General features: G+C 38.2%; 1 long non-coding RNA gene across 2 annotated transcripts in view; it reads left to right on the top strand.

Annotated features, from left to right (window-relative positions):
• Positions 1 to 412: 412 nt before the first annotated feature.
• The window catches only part of LOC115568409 (uncharacterized), a 33,583-nt gene continuing 13,267 nt past the window's right edge, over positions 413 to 20,728 (top strand). For both annotated transcript variants that reach the window (XR_003981392.1, XR_003981391.1), the window contains exon 1: positions 413 to 789. This is a non-coding gene — a long non-coding RNA (uncharacterized LOC115568409). The remainder of the gene's footprint in view (positions 790 to 20,728) is intronic.

Here is a 20,728-nt window from a genome sequence, read left to right as displayed (position 1 = left end):
AGCATATATTTTAGTTTTAAGTTTGTGAGTATAAATATATAATTCTATATGTAATAAGTTGTACAAAATCATTCAAGAGGACTCTTTAAATAACTTTTTATTCTTTTTTGTTTTGCTATGTTGTATCTAAGTAAAAGTTTAATTATGTTAGATAGAGCAACAATCTTTGTTTATGTTTTTATGTTTTTGTATTAGATCTTTTGGTTTTACATACGTGAAATTAACTTAATATATGAGATGTAAAGACAGAATTGCTTGTTACATTTAATCATATTACACGTCACAGCCATCTTTTTCCACAGCTTCTGGTTGGTATCTTCAGATTTGGTGAAACAGCGCCCCCCTGGACTGTAACGCGTGCTAGACACCAGAACGTGCGGTGACACGGGGTACTGCACTCTTGCAGTTGAGGCGATCACATCCAGACTACCGTTACCCAGAGAAGCCCAGGTGAAGGTGACGTTCTCTGATTAGCTAAGTTAACGTGTTGGACCAGATATTTTCGGTCGTGACACCTCAAGAATAATAACAACAACTCTGAGGTTTTCAATCAGTAGTCGTTTGACCTCCTAACAAATAAATTACAGAAAGTTAAAAGTTGAGCAACGTCTTCCAAATGAACGGTCGTCACGGTAACGGTAGTAAGCTAGCTAACGTCAGTTTGTTGTAAGCTAGCTAGTTTTACAGTATTGCTATTTATGGCAGCAGCTACGGTTTAAGTTATATCTTATATTGATATTGGCCACCCCCCAATGGAGGATTTGAGGAAGACATCCATCTTTAAATAGCGTGAGTCAGACCACCCATTTTATTTTTCTTTCTGCCTGTCTGTCTTCCTGTTGTAGCTGTCTGTCCGTCCCTTCACTAGCTCCAATGGCTAATGTTAAGTAAAATAGCTGTGAAGTTGTTAATATGACTTTCATATTAACTGGGTAAAAGTTGCTGTTGTTTCTAGTTGGTCTGGGCATTAGATTACATCAATGTGTTCTTGCTGTTTGTATTTAAGCTGCTGAGTTTATGAAATAAGGTAACATTTATCTAATTTGTCATGTGTTAGTAGGTCTGGTCTTGTCAATTTATGGCAGCTGGTTATTAAATCTGTTTAATACTTTAATCTAATGACTAATAAATAATTCAGGTTATGTTAGGATTTGTATGCCAAGCATGTAGGCCTACAGCAGGTAAAAAAGGTTTGCATGTCATCTGTTTGATACCCAATTTCCAGATGCATGATGTCCATGTTTTCGGCTGAATTGTTAACTGTACTTATTTCTCATGGCCGATACCAACAAGATGATTTATGATTTAGCCTTTTTGTATTTTAGAGGAAAAAGAAAAAGATCATAACCTGTAGTTGATTCGCACCCTAGATTATAAAAAGGCCAAGATGTGGTCAGCAAAGTGGGCTGATTTTATATTCCAGAGCTCTAATAAGAGTTGTTGTATTAAAATTCGTGGACTTTTACAGACTCTGTGAGTTGTTGGTGAGCATCTTGAAAATGATAATTGTGTCCTTTCAAGATGCAAACAGCCTACTGTATCTGAGTGTATAAATGTGACGCTTGTTAAGTCAGCGAAAGCAATTTGGCTTCATTTCACCAACTATTTATCGACTAATCAAATCAAAGTTTCTAGTTTCTCGGTTAGAGTTACACAGATGCTGATAAATAGTTGATAATATACATTTCCCAATACCAGGCTGATAATTTATCAGTCTGATAAATATTGCGCATCCTTACCCACATTTCCTTTTAATGTGAACACAGGCTTTTTAGAGTTATCCGTGAATTCATATTGTGTAGAATTTTGTACTGTTACTGACATGTACTTTTTATTCAAGGAAGCTTGGAAAATGCCATTTATATTTTTATTGCTGCCAAGAGGGTAGATAATGTGTGTGAGCCATGTGTTTATGACATATATTGTGTCTGTTTGATGTGACCAGATGGTAAAGCTGCTGTCTAAATGTCATCCTGTGGTTAAATTGTAGTCTAGATAGTTTATTTGTATTCCACTAAGTGACAGTATTACAAACATGAATATGCTCTTTTTGTTTGTAAAAAGACGCAGGCATACCGTTTGATATCTTGACATCACACTACTTCCAATAATAGTCAGACATAATTACATTCACCCAGTTTTGCTTCTAAGGTTGTAATGGACCAGAACTACTTCTGTGTCTCAGCTAATATCGTCCTTAAAATCAAGCTTTAAAGTTGTTTGCTTTTTTACACAACTGACACGTAAAAAATGCAAGAGTTTTTATTCAATAATGTACAATCTGCAAAATATTTATATTTTAAAGAATTGTTTCCCAAAATCTGAAACTTTTCACCTGAATTGATTTAAGTGTAACTTCTTAAAAATGATTTAATTAATGAGACATTTTCAAACGGACAGTAAAATCGTCTGTTGTTTGTATTCCTTAGAATTGTGAGTCCCAAAGTGACATCTGGGTGCAATCTGTGGTGAACAAGAGGATTGTAGTTGTACCAACCAGAGTAAAAAGCAGTTCCAGTTGATAATTACTCAATGCCCCTAAAATGGAAATTATCATGCAAAATGTTGATTGTTCAGATCATAAGTGTGACTGCCCACATGATTGCCTACTCCCTGTGCAGTGCACACTGTTAAATAATTCTGTACACACAGTTAAATAATTCTGTACCAAAACTCTAACAAAGATCATATCAGATGGGGTGTTTTGGAACAAACGCTAATGAAATGGGGGTCTTTAGTCTAATGTGTATCTAAATGGGTTTTCTTGATGTGAAAACATTTGGCGATTCCTCATTTAGACACAGAGCAATATTGCTGCTGAAGCAGTAAAACTGCACTGCGCTGCTGAATATGTGACAATTTGCTACCCAGAAGCTGGAACAAAAGTTGGGCTTTTGATGGAGCCAGTCTTCTCTGGCAGAAACCATTTGGATACTGTCTTGCAGATTCAATCCACTAACCTGTCAGGAGGTCGAAATTGCCAGCAGAAATAGCGTGAGTGTCGACAGAGGGCTGCAGTGTGAGCAGATCAGACATAGATGTGATTGGGAACTTGATCAAAAGCAACAGAGATCCAGTGTGAAAAGGAAGCACTGCTCATTCACATTGCTTGAGGCTGGATAGCAGACAAGGTGATTTCCTTCTCAGTTTACCCATGGGTCTGAAGGATTCAGAGCCTGATGTAAACTTGTGTTAGACCTTCTACCAAAGTGTCTCTGAGAAAGAAGACAGTGAGACAGAGAGCTAGGCCGAGTCATTTATTTTTCAGTTAATAAATCTATACACACCATGAAGAGCAAAAAGAGGAGTTATTTTTGTTCAGCAACTCATTAAAACATGCTTTAGGCTATGTGATCGTATCACATGTTTTTGAGGGGAGGAGTATGAGTGTTGCATGCTCAAAAATAGGCCATCCAATCCTGTGAGGAGTTACTGAGTGAAGTTATTCAATCGGATGATGAGTGAATTGTAAAATACAAACACTTCCCCCACTTCTGAGAGAAGAAATTGTTTCATTTTCACACAATTAAGATGGAAATTGTTCATCTGATACCCTCTTAGTGGCAGTAATCTCACGGTTAATGTCGTACCAAAGGGAAGACAACCACAGCTCATGCGGCAAAAACCCCCAGTTCTGCCATTTGTAAGGAGATGGTTTATAACTGTCACTTTTGGTGTTGCTATAGGGATTTTCAGCAGTAATCAAAAGTACACATTGTACATTTTAAGCATTCAGCTTTTGTTGATGCAAGGTCATTACCATACAAAGCACTGCAGTCATTTATTCTTTTTTTATGAGACAAACTGATGACATGGAGGTAAAATCTATATTATATCAGTAGCGTAGCCACAAATATTAATTTAGGTGGGCCTGGGGGACGTAAGGTGTGCAAGAACCAAAGCATAAAATATGTAGATCAACCCTTACAGTTTTTACTCTTTATGTTAAGATCTCATTAAAACATAACTTAAAATATTCACCTACTGTCAGTTGTATGCATTGCATTGAAGAAATAAAGGTGGCAGAGGCAAGCTGCAACTTCATTTTTTCCTGCAATGCTGCAATAAATTCCTCAATAATATTATAGCACAACAGTTACATAGGTAGATGAGGTGAGTACACCCTTATCTGTATCTATACCTTTTTAACCAACTGAATTATCCATGGCTGTATCCAAACTTGGCAAATAATAGCAGGGGTTTCAGTTAGGAACTGGTTGTGGCTGGTCGGAATGTGCTTATCTAAGCCTGAAATTGAAGAGTTGTTCAGAAGTTGCTATATTCACTATTTATCAGAAAACTCTATCTATTGTTGATAGATCTGTAACAGTTACAGCTCCAGGGGTTGTGGCTGGAGCAGTCAGTTTTGGTTAAGAGGCACTGGATGGTGGAGAAGCATCCCAGGTCCTCCTAAAAAACTTGTCAAGACAGCTTCATTTTGACATCTTGAGCCATAATGATCTGTCACTGACCATCAATAGAACAGCGTAAAGGCAGTGTGTGCACCAAGGCGACCCCGCTCTCATTTGAATTCAGACTTTCAGTACAAGTGATTTGAGGTCTCTCTATCAGTCTGTTTTTCCAAGTTCAATGGTGTAAAGGATAATGAGAGATAATGAGAAGAATTGTTTTTAAATTTGCTGTGGACTTGACTGTGCTTTAGACGCGTGGCCACGTGACCGTATAATATGTATACAATTGTACTGATTTTACCTTAAAGGTACAGTATGTAAGCATTTTAGTTAAATAAAACAATACAAAAATCAGCCAAATGTATCAACAAAATTTTGAAAAATAACAGTTTGGAAGTTATGACGTCTGTGTATTGTGTTGCAGAGATCTCCACCTAAGTTAGCATGCTATCCAGCTAGCCCCAGCCTATCCCAATGCAAAGCTCCTGTGCTAGAGGTGGAAATGCCGCCAGTAACCCAGTGCTCTGAGCTCCGAGTCCAGATCACAGCCACAGTTAGCAGTTGCCCTGGGAGCATGTTGCAACCTATTTGTTTTAATTATGAATTTGACAGGTGGCCAATTGCATGTTTATTAATTGCAAAAAGATCACAAAATGAAGAAATAAAATGGATTGTGCAACTAGAATTACATATATATTTATTAAAGAAATAAAAAATATTGTTCATAAGCTGTAGAAGTGAGTGAAAGAAGAAGGAGTCCAAGAGAATGGTTTATATTTTGACAAACCCGTTCTACAGTATAAAATGGCTCTCTTGACACATCTGATGGGACATTTCAGCTACAAATGGACGGTTCCAGTTGTCATAGTTGTCCCTATCCATTCAAATGTGTTGGCTGAACCATGCCAGTAGATAATAAACACACATAAACCATCTGTGTGTAGGCAGCAGCCTGTTTGTCTGACATTAAGCATCAGAAACTGTGTATGTAAGTAAAGTTAACGCTGTCACAAAAAAAATTTTTTCACAAAGCATTTTTACTTGTCAATAACTTTAATGAAATGGCTCAAAATTACATCTACCCACAGGCAACAATCGTACTAAAGTGACACTACACTGACAATATTGTGATTTTTCTATAATTGGCTATCATTATGAAAATGTATATAATTACTGCTTGTGATACTGAGTGTATACATAGTCTCACTCACAGCCCATCACTGAAAATTGCTGTAAACAATTCAGGACTCTTTTCCATTTTCTGAACACAGTAAACATGGCCCTCAGGTTCAAACAGAGAAAAGCACTGTGCTTGAGTTGTAGTCTATAAATATACCTTGAAGTCAGCATCAGTACATTGAGCACCCCATAAAATCTGTCCATTTTGACAAGCGTCATGACCATAACACATATTAATTTAGAAAGTGCTTGAAGGCTTTCACATTGCAAATGAAAGCCTGAAGATAAATTTAAGTTGTTCAGAAAAACAAAACAACTTCTTCCATCTGTAGAGGTAAATAAATGTATCATAAACTATAGTTTATTGGCCATTGAGCTATCCTCATATTTTCTCTGCTGTAGGGCTGTTGGTTGTGGAAGGCTGTCTTTTATCGTTTCATTGGACCAGTATATGTGAAAAAGTGTAATGTTCTCAATACCTCAGCAAATTAAAATGGCAAACTGCATCACATTACATTTTTGTAAAATGTCAAGTTGGTGCAAATAGGGGTTGGTTAAGTTACTATTACCATTATCACTTCCAAAAATGATTGGAACGTTATCATTAATTTCAGCTGTTTGAACAGGTGATTTGTATGTTGCAGTGCATAGAAGTCTCTTGCATACATGTCAATATGTCTACTCATCTTTTAATATAAACAGCTGTACATCAACCCATTTTTGTAAATAATGTGTGTTGGACAAAGCACTTCATAGATAAAAATGACTTTGTCAGTACTCTCTAGTGGACACAATTTGTAAGACTATCATAATTTCTTTACCACACACACACAGGGCTGGGCAATACATAGATATAATTTCATTATCATGAAGGGCTATATATTGTATCAGAGTTCGGTTATTGTTACATCATGACATGACTGATGTCATTTTCTGAACTTTCCAGACTGTTTGCCTTTACTCACTTAGTCATTGCATCCACATTACTGATGAATATTTTGAAAAAGTCCCAAAAGTCATTTCTACAATAATATCACAATATCAGAATCGAGTTATTGGGCAAAAATAGGGGATCAAAGGGATTTTGAGATCTCAGAACACTAAGATATGTAACATAGCAATATAGCCAAAAAATATTGGCATTCTCGATTTGATTTGAGGCGGGATTTTAGGGTTATTTTAAGTTCACTATTCAATTTGATTTTCAATGTAAAAATAATTTTCACCAAGAAGTGCTGTGCCATTGTTAGACTCGGATCTTGATTGGTAAAAATCAACAGATCATTTGTTTTATACCCTGATGAATGTGACTCACATTTTCAAATTCTTCCTTAAAAAGATGGAGGTGATTTATGACAGTTTGACTTTATCCTGGTGGCTTATTGCATGTTAGGTTGAGGCTAGTTCAAATAATGCTCACCAGAAATAGCAAAAAGATTCCAGAGCTTAAGAAGATTATCATGGATTTCAATCAATTAAAATCCCTCAAGTATCAGTATTGTTTTCTTACTCATTGTCTGTCTCATCTTTTATGGAAATTTTTTTTCGTGCCTTCACTTCCTTTTTGAAAGGGTTGCCATTGCTTTGTATCAAGCTTCTCACAGAACTGTCTATATTCTCTGAGTTTTGGTCAGTAATATAATATTTCTCTAATGTATCTGATGGGATGGGCAGTTGACTGAGTGAGTGGGCACTTGATAGAGCAGATAGAGTCAATTGCTTGTAGCATGTGTGTGTATGTGTGAAGGAGTTGCCCTTGTGCACCAAGTGGGATAATAAGGGCACATGCTTTCTCTTGCCACACTCTAATATAGGATATTACTACTGAGCACGCACTTCAGTCAAGCATGTTTTCTGCCGCTGTAATTTGTGGAGTCAGAGTCCACCAACCTTTGGAACTTTTGTTATCTGAGAGCGATCAGCGCATAAAAGATGTATGCAGCTCTGTCTTCAAAAAAGATTTGACTGAGCACAAATCAGTCAGAGGTTGCTGAGCTTTGCTTTGTGGAGGCTGGGGATCTCACTGGGTGTTGTGTGTGTTATGAGAGTCCCAAGGTTTGACATATCCTGACAAATGGAGTTGTTTACATCAGACACAGCGTACAGAGGACATGGCACCATCAAGACAGATGGCCTTCATTTTTCCACACGTTCCCTCTCATCTCCCTAATAGAACCGGCGCAGGCTGTCAGCTGCAGTGTCGAGGAGGCTTTCATTTACATCCTGGATAAGGATCAATAAGGTATCTATTTAAAAATCAATCACTCCTTGTCAGCAAGGCTGAGTTGTGTGATTGTTTGAGGTGCTTTACTATTGATATTGTTATTTGAAGTGGCCGCTAATATGAGATGTATGTCAAATTAAGCAACTTGACATGTTATGTTGGTGATTGTGTGGTTTACAAAATACAGTTTGCAAAACAAGGCACCAACTACATTGACAAGCTTCATACAGATTTGGAGGTATTGAACATTTTTCAACCTTTTGCTCTCAGTCTTCTGACAGAGATGGAGACCTTGTCCACTGTGGATTTGAAATGATGTTTTTGAGACAAACAGGTCACCAGAGTATTTCAGACATGGCCCCATCAGGCTGTCTGTCAGGGGCGAACAGTCACACGGTGCATCCTGGGAACTGGAAGGACCTGACACCTCTTCATATCATTGTGGACCAGGCTACCTGACGAAGCAGCAGAAATCTGTCCACCCCACAGCAGCTAAAGGAAAGAGGTGGAATGGATGAGAGTGAGAGGCTGCGTGGTTAGTGTTCACCAGGCAAGAAGAGTAGGTGGACGCTCGATAAACTGAGCTGAGGTCACTATCAATCTCTCATCCAAAGGGAGCGATGCTTGGGAGTCCTCTGGCTGAGCATGATGAATGGTGGCTACTGGATGGGAGGAAGCTGCTTTAATATTTGGCATTGTCAGGGGCGCTCTGTAACTCCATGTTGGAGACAAGTTTCAGTATGTTCACAAGCCAGCGGGCACAGCTGTGAAATCCTCAATGTCTTCTCTGCTGCTTATGCAGAAAGGGTTTTGCATTCGACTGTTTGAACATGAAGGCATGGCAGGAAAGGCAGACTATATCAGAAGTAGTGCTGTGCGATATGGAAAAAAAATTATATCCCGATATAGCTAATTTTATATCCCGATAACGATATATATCCTGGCGTGTCTTTAAGTGGTAGAAAAGATTAGACGTGTTCGAGTCGCTAGTAACAACTTGTTGGCGGCATGTGTTGCAGATTACCGTTGTCTGGTTGGTGTCTGAGTTTTTAACCCAAAACAAAGCCAAGCGATGGAATTCCATTTCCCCTTTTTCGGCACCAAATCTTCTTGGGGTTGTACTTCTGTATCCGCGTCTGATGTAATGTTACTAGTAATGTTATTTTCGTCTTCCATTGTGCTCTCCTCCGTCTCCACCATGCTGCGTTGCCTCTGTTTACTCCTGAGCGACCAATTCTGGCTTGAGTTGTGCTTTAAGTTGTGTGTTAACATTAGTGTAACAGTGCTAAACAAGTAGCCTACAGGTTAAAATTATGATATAAACAACAGAGGGTTATATCCTACAGTAGACATTTTTATATCGCACTACGATGTATATCGTAATATCGCACAGCTCTAATCAGAAGTCAGGATGCAAAAAAAAACCTCGGTATCGATCGATATTCACCTTATAGAAAAATGACACCCTTTGCATATTGTTTTCATTCGCTCCAAACCTTGCTTTCACTAGGCTAGACTTTTTGCCTGAAAATAATGGTTAAATTATGGCACAGAGGGGCGGCTGTGGCTCAGAGGTAGAGCCAGTGTCTGGTTATCAGAAGGTCACTGGTTTCGATTCCCCAGGTCTGCCCAGTGTCGTGGGGCAAAATACTGAACCCCAAACTGCCCCTGATTTGCTGGTTGGCACTTAAATGTAAATGTGAACAAAGGAAGCTCATCAGGAGTTTAGCAACCAAAGAGAACCAGTGAATAGCATATTCACTTGATGAAGAGCGCTCAGGTGTGTCAAAGCCTGTTCACCTGTTGATATGTGTTTCCCCTTTACCACTGAGACTTCAAACAGTTCAAAACAAGCATTACTTCAACATGATCAGTTAGTAACAGAACCCGCCTACTTATTGATACAACCAACTGTGTTACTCTGGCTTTTACATAACACTAAGAACGGGATTTCTACATCAAACTGGGATTTTAATGTTGTTTTTTTCCTCTGTAGCGGTAGCCATGTTGCAAATGCTGCCTTGCGACAGTGGTGGCAACAGTAATACTATAGGGAAATGCTACAAGGGTGTAATTAAAAAGTTATTTATCTTGTTGAAAAAGGTTATATTAAAGGTTGTTCTATAAATATGTATGATTTAATTTGTGCCCCTACAAAGATAGTTTAATTAAGGGCTGAATTACTTAGATATCTAAATTATCTAATTTTATTAGATAACAACAAAGACAAAATAAACAACAACACAAACATCAGTTGGCCAAATTGTTATGAGTATGGGCCCAGAATTTCAAAATCCATCCCTGTTCAGAGGGCAACTTTGTTCTTGCACACATATAATGATATGAAATAATCTGGCATTGCCCATATATATTCAGGGTTAGGTTCGTTCAAAAAGATTGCTGCTCATACAAGATGGTTTTTGAGGCTTGGAGCTCCATTCAACACAAACACCACTATACAGACTGAATAAGCCATACAAAACACATAGAGCATAGACACTGCATAGACTGTCAGTCAAAAAAGAGCCATCTATTATGAGCTGGTGGGAGGGAGGTGAGGAAGCCATCCCTCTGCATTTCGGAGGGAGACGTCTTGAGGGGAGTCACGGTGAGATGGAGAAAAATGACCCTTCATCTTTGATGGCAATGAGAGAGAGGGAGAGCTGACAGTTATCCAAACAGCTTTCCGTGCAGATCTGCGGCTCAGAATCAGTCACGCAGGCAGTGAGTGTGGTGCACTGGGAGGACAGTGACCCCTGCCAACAGAGCCCCTAGAAAAGAGGCTGTCAAAGAAAAGAGACACTTTACACTTAAATGATGTCTGACTGCCTCTGAGAGTAAGGCAAGTGCTCTCTGCATGCAAGCATGCTTTTCCATCTTTTTTCTAATGACTTAAAATACTTGCCTGCTATGATTTTGCTATCACTATGGTAGCAGCTGCTGGTGCAAAGGTGCCCGTTTTCCTTTGATTTGAATACATTCAGACGAGAAAACATGGCGTCTTTTTGACATTTGGTCCGGCTAGTGCTAAAAAATCCAATCACACTGTCTATACTATAAATGGCATGACTGACTTGCCGGTCAATAGTGCACTGTGACAAAGAAATATTCAAGCACTGTGTTGTCAGAAGCAATAAACCATCACTCAATCAAGCATCGCTTTTGTACGTTCAGTGTGTGATTGGCTGTGTTTCTTACGCAAAACATCTCAGTCAAAGCAACAAACACGACAACAACTTCATACCACTGATATTATTGAAGCAAAGCGGTCTCAGAAATTCTCACAACTGTCATCAAGCTTGAGTTTATTCAAATATTCAGCCTCTATTATTAAATGGTACAGCAACAATTATACATAATTTGAAGAGTATGTAAGTGTGTGTCTCTATAAATGCTGGTTGAGTCATCTTCCATAGAGTAATGTAATTGCCGCAGTTAAACAATTTACTTGTTACTAGAATTTTGATAACTTTAATCCTGGATACGCTTAATTCTGTTTTTGTCAGAGGTCTGCAAGATCTGACATTTACCGAAAGCAACCAAAATTTTCAAGAGAAAACAACATTTTTGTACAGATGTCATAGTCATAAGCAGAGGAATGCACCTTGGCTATATTCAGGACACTTGGAAAGCTGACATTGTAATTCTTTGCCACTTATTCTACTGTTACGCTGACTTTTAGAGTTTAAGATTATACCATCATTGTCTCTTTGCAGACGTTGCAGCTGTGCAGCAAAAGTAACACAGCCACACTTTTGGTTGATCAGTGTGATTGGGTGATACTGCCTAGAGCTGCACATGTGTAGGTGGATGACTAAGAAGGTTTTTCTTTTTAGGAAGAAAGCAGGTCTACAAAAGTGTTCTGGATAAACCAAATATGTTTAGAAGAATATGGTAATTAAAAAATAGAAGAAAATATAAAGATAAAAAAAGGAGATATATTGGGGCATATAATGTTTATTTGGCATCTGCTAGATTTTAAAATGTCTGACATATGAAATACCCTTTTCTCGAAAAATATTTATTGATTTAATGTGCATATAGAATAATAGCTCATGGTGATGTGGGCAATCTATATTGATTCCAGGTCTTTTCTGACTAATGCCTTTTCATTGCTCCAAAAGATGTTGAGCAGTTCCATAATCCTTATATATTTTTAAGACTGTCTGTTGTTGTCCTGTATTTCAAAAGCCCAGAGATAAAACCAACTCTGTTATAGGTCTCCTCTCCTTCCCCTCCTATAAAACATGGTTAGTTTTTAAATGAGAAACCTCTTCATGTGCTCGTGTTCACCAGCCCAAGATGAGTTAACCCCGCAAAATAGAAGTGCAGCCTATAAAATGTACAAAACTCAACCAATCACAGCTTTATTCTCACTTTTGAATGCTGTTAAGAGGATTCGATACAGAAAATGCCCCTAAAGGTCAAGTCCATAATTACACTCCTTTTACCTAAGTGGAGAGCATGTCACAAATCCAATCATCGTCTGAATGAGGGATACCCAATCTCCGAGTGAAAATGAGTTGGTTTCAGAACTCTGCTCTTGCATTATTGCACTTACATTATCCACAGTGAGGCACGAAACACCCTTAGTGGCCAGTGTCTCAGCCTAACCATAATTGATATATCTCTCTCGAGTGTGCTTATCTGCAGGATTCAAATAAGGGGTTGAATAATGATGTGTGCCTCGGTAAATGTGTTCCTCCCTCCATCATATGCCGCCTTACTGTATATTATTAGAGAGACAAAATTGTTTTATCCTTTAGGTCACATTTAAGACTGGAGATAAGTCTCTCTGCCTGGATTTCCTGTTTATTTCCTACTGCAAGCACCAAACCCTGTGTTGTCAGTTCTGGGGAGAAATGGGTAGACTAAACGTTTTGTGATATTGTGAACATAATTTTCCCCTGGTACGGAAAAAATCTGGTGCCAAAGATTTTTTTTTGTCGCCATTGATTTTCAGTAGGCTGCCGTGGTGGTCAAATGACTGGCTGGCATGTGGGATTGACTGCAAAGTGTTTTCTCAATGTTCAGTCTCAGGGGGAATGTCTTTCTCAGGCAACAAGTCAAAAAAAACATTGAACCTCTCGAAACAATAATCATCCCATGGGACACCCAGCAGCTTCCTGTAAAGAGAAGAGTGTTTGTGTGTGTTTTTATACATGGCAAATTCTGGCTCAAAAACATTTTTTTTTCCACCAAGAGCAACATAGTTGGATTTGAACTGTAGGTACACAACCCCACAATGGTGGCAAAAATGGACTGTAAATGAAACAGCACAAGCTTAACGTGCACTTTGCAGCAGTGGAAGATAGCATAACAGCATTGCATATTGATTCAGACTGGAAAGTTTAGCTGTCAGTTAAGTCAAATAGGTCAGACAAATTGGAGGAAAAGATGGAGTAGCACAAATGTCAGCATAATTTGGGATCACTGTCTTTTTTTTCTTTGGTCTTACCTGTGTCCACAGGCACATTTAGTTAGAAAAAGAACTGTTTAAAGCGGAAAACTTCTTCTAGTGTTTCCTTGTGTTTAGCAACATGACTATGGATAGCAGTCTGGCTTCTGTCCATGGCAAATAAACAACACTAAGAATCATAATTTTGATCTGATTAAGTAAGCAGGTTGTGCCACTTACTTACCTAGTAAAAGAAATCCCAGTTTTGAACCCTCTCAAGTCCTAATGGTAAAAGGAAACACATATTGGCAAGGTAACAGACTTTTACACAACACTGGACCACTCTCCATCAAGTGAATGCTTGTCAGTTCACCCTTGTTTTACCTCGGTTTCTGTTATTCAAATTCTTTGCCCACCCCATCAATGGGGTTCTTATCTTTTACGGTATAGAGTTATTTCACAGTAGAGGAACCCCTCGATATGCAGCTGGTGCTTTTTTCTTCAGCCATTACACTGTGCAATCGGTATTCAAATCAGACTGACAAGTTCAAGCAAAAACATTGACTTTTGCCAATTTGATTATAAATTCTCATAATTTTCCTTCTTTATTTAAAATGTTCCTGTTGCAAATTGAAATGAACAAGCAGAGAGGGAGAGCAAACCGTGATTGTGCCAGACTAGAAGCCTCTCTCTTGTTCAACTACTAATGATGATACACTTAATGTGGGGCTCGTACTGGTTAAAACACTGTGATTAGTGTCACTGAATATCTAAGGGTAGACAAAAGCTGAACTCTCTGTCAAATGGAGGTTGACTGCAACTTGAAAAACAGTTACAGGGGTGAGGAATTGGAATTGGTTATTCTAAAAGTAGAAAAACAAAACACAGCTATATCTACATGCATCTGTGCTTGAGTCTGCAAAAGTGAAGTCATGTTTTTCTTAGAACTGCATCATAAAATAGATAGCACAACAGACTGTGCAATGGCTCTATTGTGGTGACAATAGCAAACACCCTCATGAAAATCTGTCTGCTGACTCTGCCAGAAGGGCAGCATGTGTGAGGTTGTGAACCTCCCAGGGACCCCTGTAAAGACCCCCTGAATTGTTGTAAAATAAAGTCTCTTCTCGTTAATTGAGTGTTGTTAAGAACCAAAGCGATAATGAAGGATTACTGAGTGCTTACACTTGGGTGTTGGAAGCCATGTTAAAAATGCATTGCAGACTAGTTTGCAGTGTAGTGCCAAAAACAAAATTACAGTCTGTTCTTATTTTTAGGTCATGATTAATTTGCGGTGGTGCGGGTTTTGTGCCGCGTGTTAATTAATGCAAAATAGCAAGACTATTGAATTTATGAATAACATCATCACAAAGGGAGAAATGGTCGTGCGCAGCAGCCCAAGGCAGATATTCAATCATACTAAGAAACATAGTTGTCTGGGTATGACAATTATTCAGCTTGCATTCTTGCCGAGCTTATGTAAGCTTGTTAAATATGATTATTTTTGGGAGCAAGTTCAAACTTGTCCAAACCTGAATGTTGACTGTTGCCTGCTGCAGATTAGTTTCATCCACCAAAATCAACTCTACACACTAATGTGGTGCAATAAATGCATTACTCTTCTCTCAAGCAATTTGTGCTCCTGCAGTTATTTTTGTCAGCTTAATGTCTCCTAAAGCTAGTTTGTCATGTTGATACCTTGAGGGAAGAATATGGACAAAACTCAAATGACTCACCTCTTTCCAGGCCTAAGGTTGTCCCTTTCAATTTGGATCATGGCTGCTGTGGCGTGGTGAGGGCATCCTGAATGGCAAGATAGCTAAAAGCCAGTTTGTTTATGTTTTGTGGTCAGGGGGGTTCATGCTGAGCAGCAAAGCTCACCTTTTCAGCGAGTACATTTTGTGGCATCCCAGAGGCTAGTCTTTCAGATTAGCACAATGGGGATTATCCCGCCCAGCCTGTGTTGATCCTTTCACTGGCTGAGAGACGCAATGCAACTGTACACTATACAAGGCGGTGTGGGTGGAAGCAGACTCAGGAAAGTTAGCTGAGCAGATTAACTGTGGACTTACACCAAGGACAAAAACGGTTTGACTAATCTTTAATGGCAGTGTTAAACAAAAAAAATAACTGGCTTGGGAATCTTTTGTCGTCTAAATCTGTGCCAAAATAATTTGCTGCAGTACTCAGCTTCATCCACTCCAGAGACAATAGAATCTAACCCTAAAAATAAACATAAGCAGAAAAATAAATAAACCCCCTCAAATATGAAAAACTAAATGTACCTTGTGGGGGGATATGGACACTAATGGATGGCTAATGCAGAGATCATACACTCGTTGTGACAGACATCCCACACTTGTCATAGTGTGATTGATTCAGCAATCAGCAGCACATTTTTTAGGGGTGGGAGGAAAAATCTCTTTTTTCTTAACTGGAGCTTGGTATGTTAGCTTGATGCTAATCCATAATGGGAAAAACAATGGGAACAAGAAGTACTAACAGAAATGAGCACGACTATCACAAGGATTTTTCCTGTTTCCCATAAAACAATGTGTGCGCTCGTACTTTAATGGCATATAGTAGTATGTTATTTGCTCTGTGGAAACTAATAACTGCTGACTTAACTGCTTGCCTTTTGTTGGCATCAGCACTCCACCACATTGACCAGCTACAGTAACATCAAAGGGTCAAAACTCAAATCCCCAATGCTTTCAAAAATACAACCACCACTAAGTAGAGACATACTGTGGGGTGGAAGGAGAGAGCAAAATGTATATAGTACATGTTTTTATATTTACTATTTCTGAATCTTATAGCACTAGCTTAATGAGCAGAGCCAGCTAAATGTAGCAGTTTACTTCAAAAAGTATTTTATTTACCACTTCATATGTAGTGTAGCAATGATGTTCATGGAAATATCAAAATGAATGTATATACTGTTATAGATCCATTGTAATGTTGAATTGCATTACTTAAGAATGTCAATACATGGGGACCAAAGTATTGTGAGAGTAGTGAATGAAGAGATGAGCGCATTAGAGTTTGACAGAGGTTAATCTATTTATATATATGTTTATACAGGGTATTTTGAAGTTTAAGAATACATTTGAATGTCCTAAAATTACATTGGTTCTTTTAAACAGTAAACTTTGCTGAAAAATTAACAATTACACATGACTCCAAGCAACTTTTTCTGTTGTATGTTCTTTAAAAAAATGAAGTATTACATATCAGCACATATCGGACAACATACTGTATCTGCTTATTCCAATATGTTTTTGATTGTGGCCAATATCAGCCAATAATATACGTAAACCAATGTATTGGTTGGACTGTGGAGCATAATATCCAAGCTGTATAAATAAGTAAGCAACTTATTTGCTAACTGATTTATCATTTAAGCAATTTTTTCAAGCAAAAAAAGGCCAAGCATTCAACGGTTTCTACAGCTTCTCAAACCATTACTAAAGCAGTGGAGTGTCATCATACTGTGCAGCCTGCTGACCTGCAGCCCTTCAGGCTTGTAGGCAGCTATGTTTACTGTGTTCTAGCCATGAGATGTGCTCTATAACAAAACCATACTCTAACCTAGTTTACATTCTCAGGTAGTGCTGAGGTCTCTGTTGGATACGAGCAGTGTGTTGCATAAAGTTCAAAGTGAATTGGACATCCAGGGTCCATCACTGTGTATTTTTTCCAACAGTGAGTGAGGTGACAGCCCTGTGCATTATACATACGGCCCAGCTGTGGAAAGAGAATTAAGGAGTGTCTGCATGTAATAATGGCTTTCAATTTGTGCACAAGACAAGTAGGCTGACTGTTTAGTGGGTAATATGTATGGAGTATATGAGCACAGCATATGTTTCACAGTGTCTTTGCTGTGTGCTGTATGTGAGGCATTAAGACCATCAATGTGCCAGGATACAAACCGTCAGATGTCAACATGTCAGAAAATGTCGTCTAGACAGTTCGTGTGCATGATAGTTAGTATGTGTGAATGTTATGTTGAGTGAATGGGGAGTTAAAGGCTGTAGTAATTGTAGTCTCAGTTGAAATGCAATGATTGTTCTTGTCAGCAAAGATCACTGCTGTACCTCTGGAGTATATTTAAGAGGTGTCAAACAGGATCACTATTGCTTCCAGTAGATTTTGTTGACATTGAAAATAATAGCTTTGGATGGCTTTCAAAATTAAAATGCCAAAGGCTTTCATTGGTAAAGCGCCACAGTCAAAATTCCATGACAACATACCCTTCTCTGTCATTTAATGTCTGTAAGGCAGTGCAAGGGATGCAGTTTATACAGTATCACTGTGGCTGTCAGTTTTGTCTGCTTTTATATTTTTTATATTATTATAGTATATTATAGTAAATTAAGGCTTTTTATATAGAAGTCCAAAGCCCAAATAACCACTGGGATGGTGGTGCAAGAGCTGACGGTATGACGAGCCTCGCTCCTCCTAGCTGTTGTTTTAATATTATGTAGAATTAAAGCCTGCTGCTTTTCATATGCAATTATGGGAAATGGACATTGATTGACAACTTGCTTTAAACCACACAGAAAGGGGATCATCTGTGACTGTATAGAGTACACACTTCTTTTTTTTTGCTGCAATGGGTTTTTGGCATAAAACGCCTTGTTGGCCGAGTCACACTTGATTAGAAGTCGCCAGAAAATCTGGCTTGGAAGTGGGAAATAACCTGGCATAAAAACATAAAAAGACAACACACACACACAGACACTTTCTAACATATTAACACATAACACTCCTTTAATTAAGAAAGTATGTTAATATATTGCCTGTATGTGGAATATTTCTAGAAATAATACCAGTGGCTCAATGCCCTCATTTAGTGGGAAAAGTCGGAGTTGTTTATCTCAATGGTCACTCAGCATAGCTTGATGGCATCGATGACGCAAGTGTGCTTGGTCATAGCAGAAACCCTCATGCTATTTTATGTGAACTTGCATTTTGTTCATATTTTTTCATGAGATGTGGAGACTTTTTGGATGAGTATGGCGAATTGATAAATCGTCAAGGCCTTTACATTGACCGATATTAAAGGCTCTTTATATTAGATTATGAACATTAGAAAAGCAACAAGCAACTGTTTGCTGTATAAAGATATAGTGGAGATATAGCATCCTGACCAGAGAATGATGTTGTTCTTTTTATGTGTGTGTTGTGATACAAACTTCTCTGTACTATGTTTCAGTAGCCGGGCTGGTCGAGTTACCTGCTACAAGCTGCTAAACAGCTCCAACTTGACTCTGGGCTTGTTTTTCCTCTTCTCGATGTATAAATAACTTGATGGGTGCATAACTTTACAAGGTAGAGATGACATGATAGCTAATAGGCTGTTACCAATAGTATGAATTTATTTAGCAAATGTTGAAAATGCTAGATGTGTATATATATCATCTTTAACTGATCACAGATACACTTGTTTCTGTGTACATGTCAGCCCATAAGAGTAACAAGAAATTGCAATCCAAAATTTCTTAAATTAGATTTTTTTGATTGGTGGAAACAATTGGTATTTTGTTTAACTTCTACACCAGAGAGCACTGACAAGTGTCCTGTTAGTAGGCTCTTTGATAATCAAAAGTTTTTTTCACCTTAACTGCTCTCATAGTTTTGTTTCCATTAGCAGTTAGCAGCTGTTATCAGCAGAAAAACATTTCAAAACTATCTGTACACTATCCACAGACACAGTTAGCAACTATCTGGTGAACATGAAAAAGCATTTTGCAGCTACAGAGCCAGGTATTTTTCTCAGGAGTCGGAAGAGATGTTTCTAAATTAATGATAATGTTGCTCTGTAACTGATCAATGTCTAAATAAGCAACCATTTACAGACTAATACGTTTGCCGTATAACTTAAAAGGTGATGATATGTCAATGTTGGGTTCACCCCCAAGTGGTATTTAGTCTTTAAAATCAAATATCAATCAAATATAAATATTGGTTCGGCTTCATGTATTGATTAGGCTATCAAAGCGAAAAAGGCGCCGCCTGCTGTCTGTCAAGTTACCAATCAGAACAGAAGTACAGTGTAGCATGTAATGCTTTTGTTTACCACTGGTAGCGGGGAGGGATTTATTTAATTAATTTGTTATGCTCATGCTGCTATATCTACGGATTAGTGTGTCAGTGCTGGTTTTATGATACGGTAGGGTCTTTGCTTATTGACATACATTAAATGTTCTTTGTCATAACATGAGAGAAATTAACATGTTTGTTTATGTCCTGCTGTGTACAAGATAACATTATTATTAATACAGTGAGTGTATGTGTGTATATACACATATATACACATATATAGCATGTTTTATAATTTTGTGTCGCCCTGACTATATTACCTAAACATATTATCTGTCATGTTGTTGACTCAATGTATGACTCTCATTGTCAGATATCAGCTCAATGAAACGCAAACATCAAAATAATGTTGATTTCTATTTATGGCTGAAAAATATTCCACTCATCTTTATAGGCGTAGTTTGCACGTTCCCATTGTTGTACATTTTTTGTTAGTAGTAGTGCCAATAGAAGATTTTTATGAAATGATTTACAAAAGTTGCCCCTTTAACCTCAGACTACAGATTTCAGCCACTGCTAGTGCTTATGGATTCAGGCCCACAAAATAAAGATGAGCAGTAGCAGTCAGTTGAGTATGCATAATGTTGAACAGTGAGTCACTCACACCAAGGCTGAATCCCATTGTGTGGACTCTGGACTACAGGGCTGAACGCTTACGAACTGGGATGACACATTTCTGAGATCTGAAGGCTGCAAGTCCACAAGAGGCTAAGTGTCTGGGTTAGAAGAGAATGTGCCAGTCGTTGTGAATCATAAAGAGAAGCAAATGTGATCCCAGCCAACCAAATGTGGGATATTTCCTGACTAAAATAAAGGTAAAAAAGAGAAAATGATTATAATGGATAGTGAGGCGAGTAAAAAATAACTGCACAATCTCAGACACAAAAAGGAATTGTAGTTCAACCTCTGCTTGGAGGTTAAAAATGTGAGTGCAGTGTATGTAATTGTGGGCGTCAAGTGGGCAACTCCTATAACTAGTGTTTTGTTCAGTTAAGCACGTACAGTATAACACCTCCAAGACTCTCAGCAATGAATCATCACATCCTAAAACCACCCCCATCTACTGTATATCTGCTGCGGGCCCTGAAAATATATAAAAGCACTCAGGTTGGATGATAAATGTATTGAATATTCTTATTGCTTTGCAAAACACTGGTAATGTCTGCCCTACGTAAGCATTTTAAAAAATACATAGGATTTGTTACTGTGGAGTGTCATCGTGCAGTTTAATAAAGGAGAGAAACGGCGCTGGGGCTCATCTATTTACCACAACTCCAAGAGATGGAAGTTCAGTCAGTCATCTTACTGAGTTAACTCCCAAAAATGAATATATGTGTTGTAATGTGAATATAATCATGCTGTGTTTTCACACAATGGATCTCAGTGTCTGCTCACAGTGATGGACGACTG

The sequence above is a fragment of the Sparus aurata genome, chromosome 18, assembly GCF_900880675.1.
Source record: "Sparus aurata chromosome 18, fSpaAur1.1, whole genome shotgun sequence".
NCBI classification, from domain to species: Eukaryota; Metazoa; Chordata; class Actinopteri; order Spariformes; family Sparidae; genus Sparus; species Sparus aurata.
Note: the sequence above shows the minus strand (reverse complement) of the source record. Positions and strands in the feature narration are given on the sequence as shown.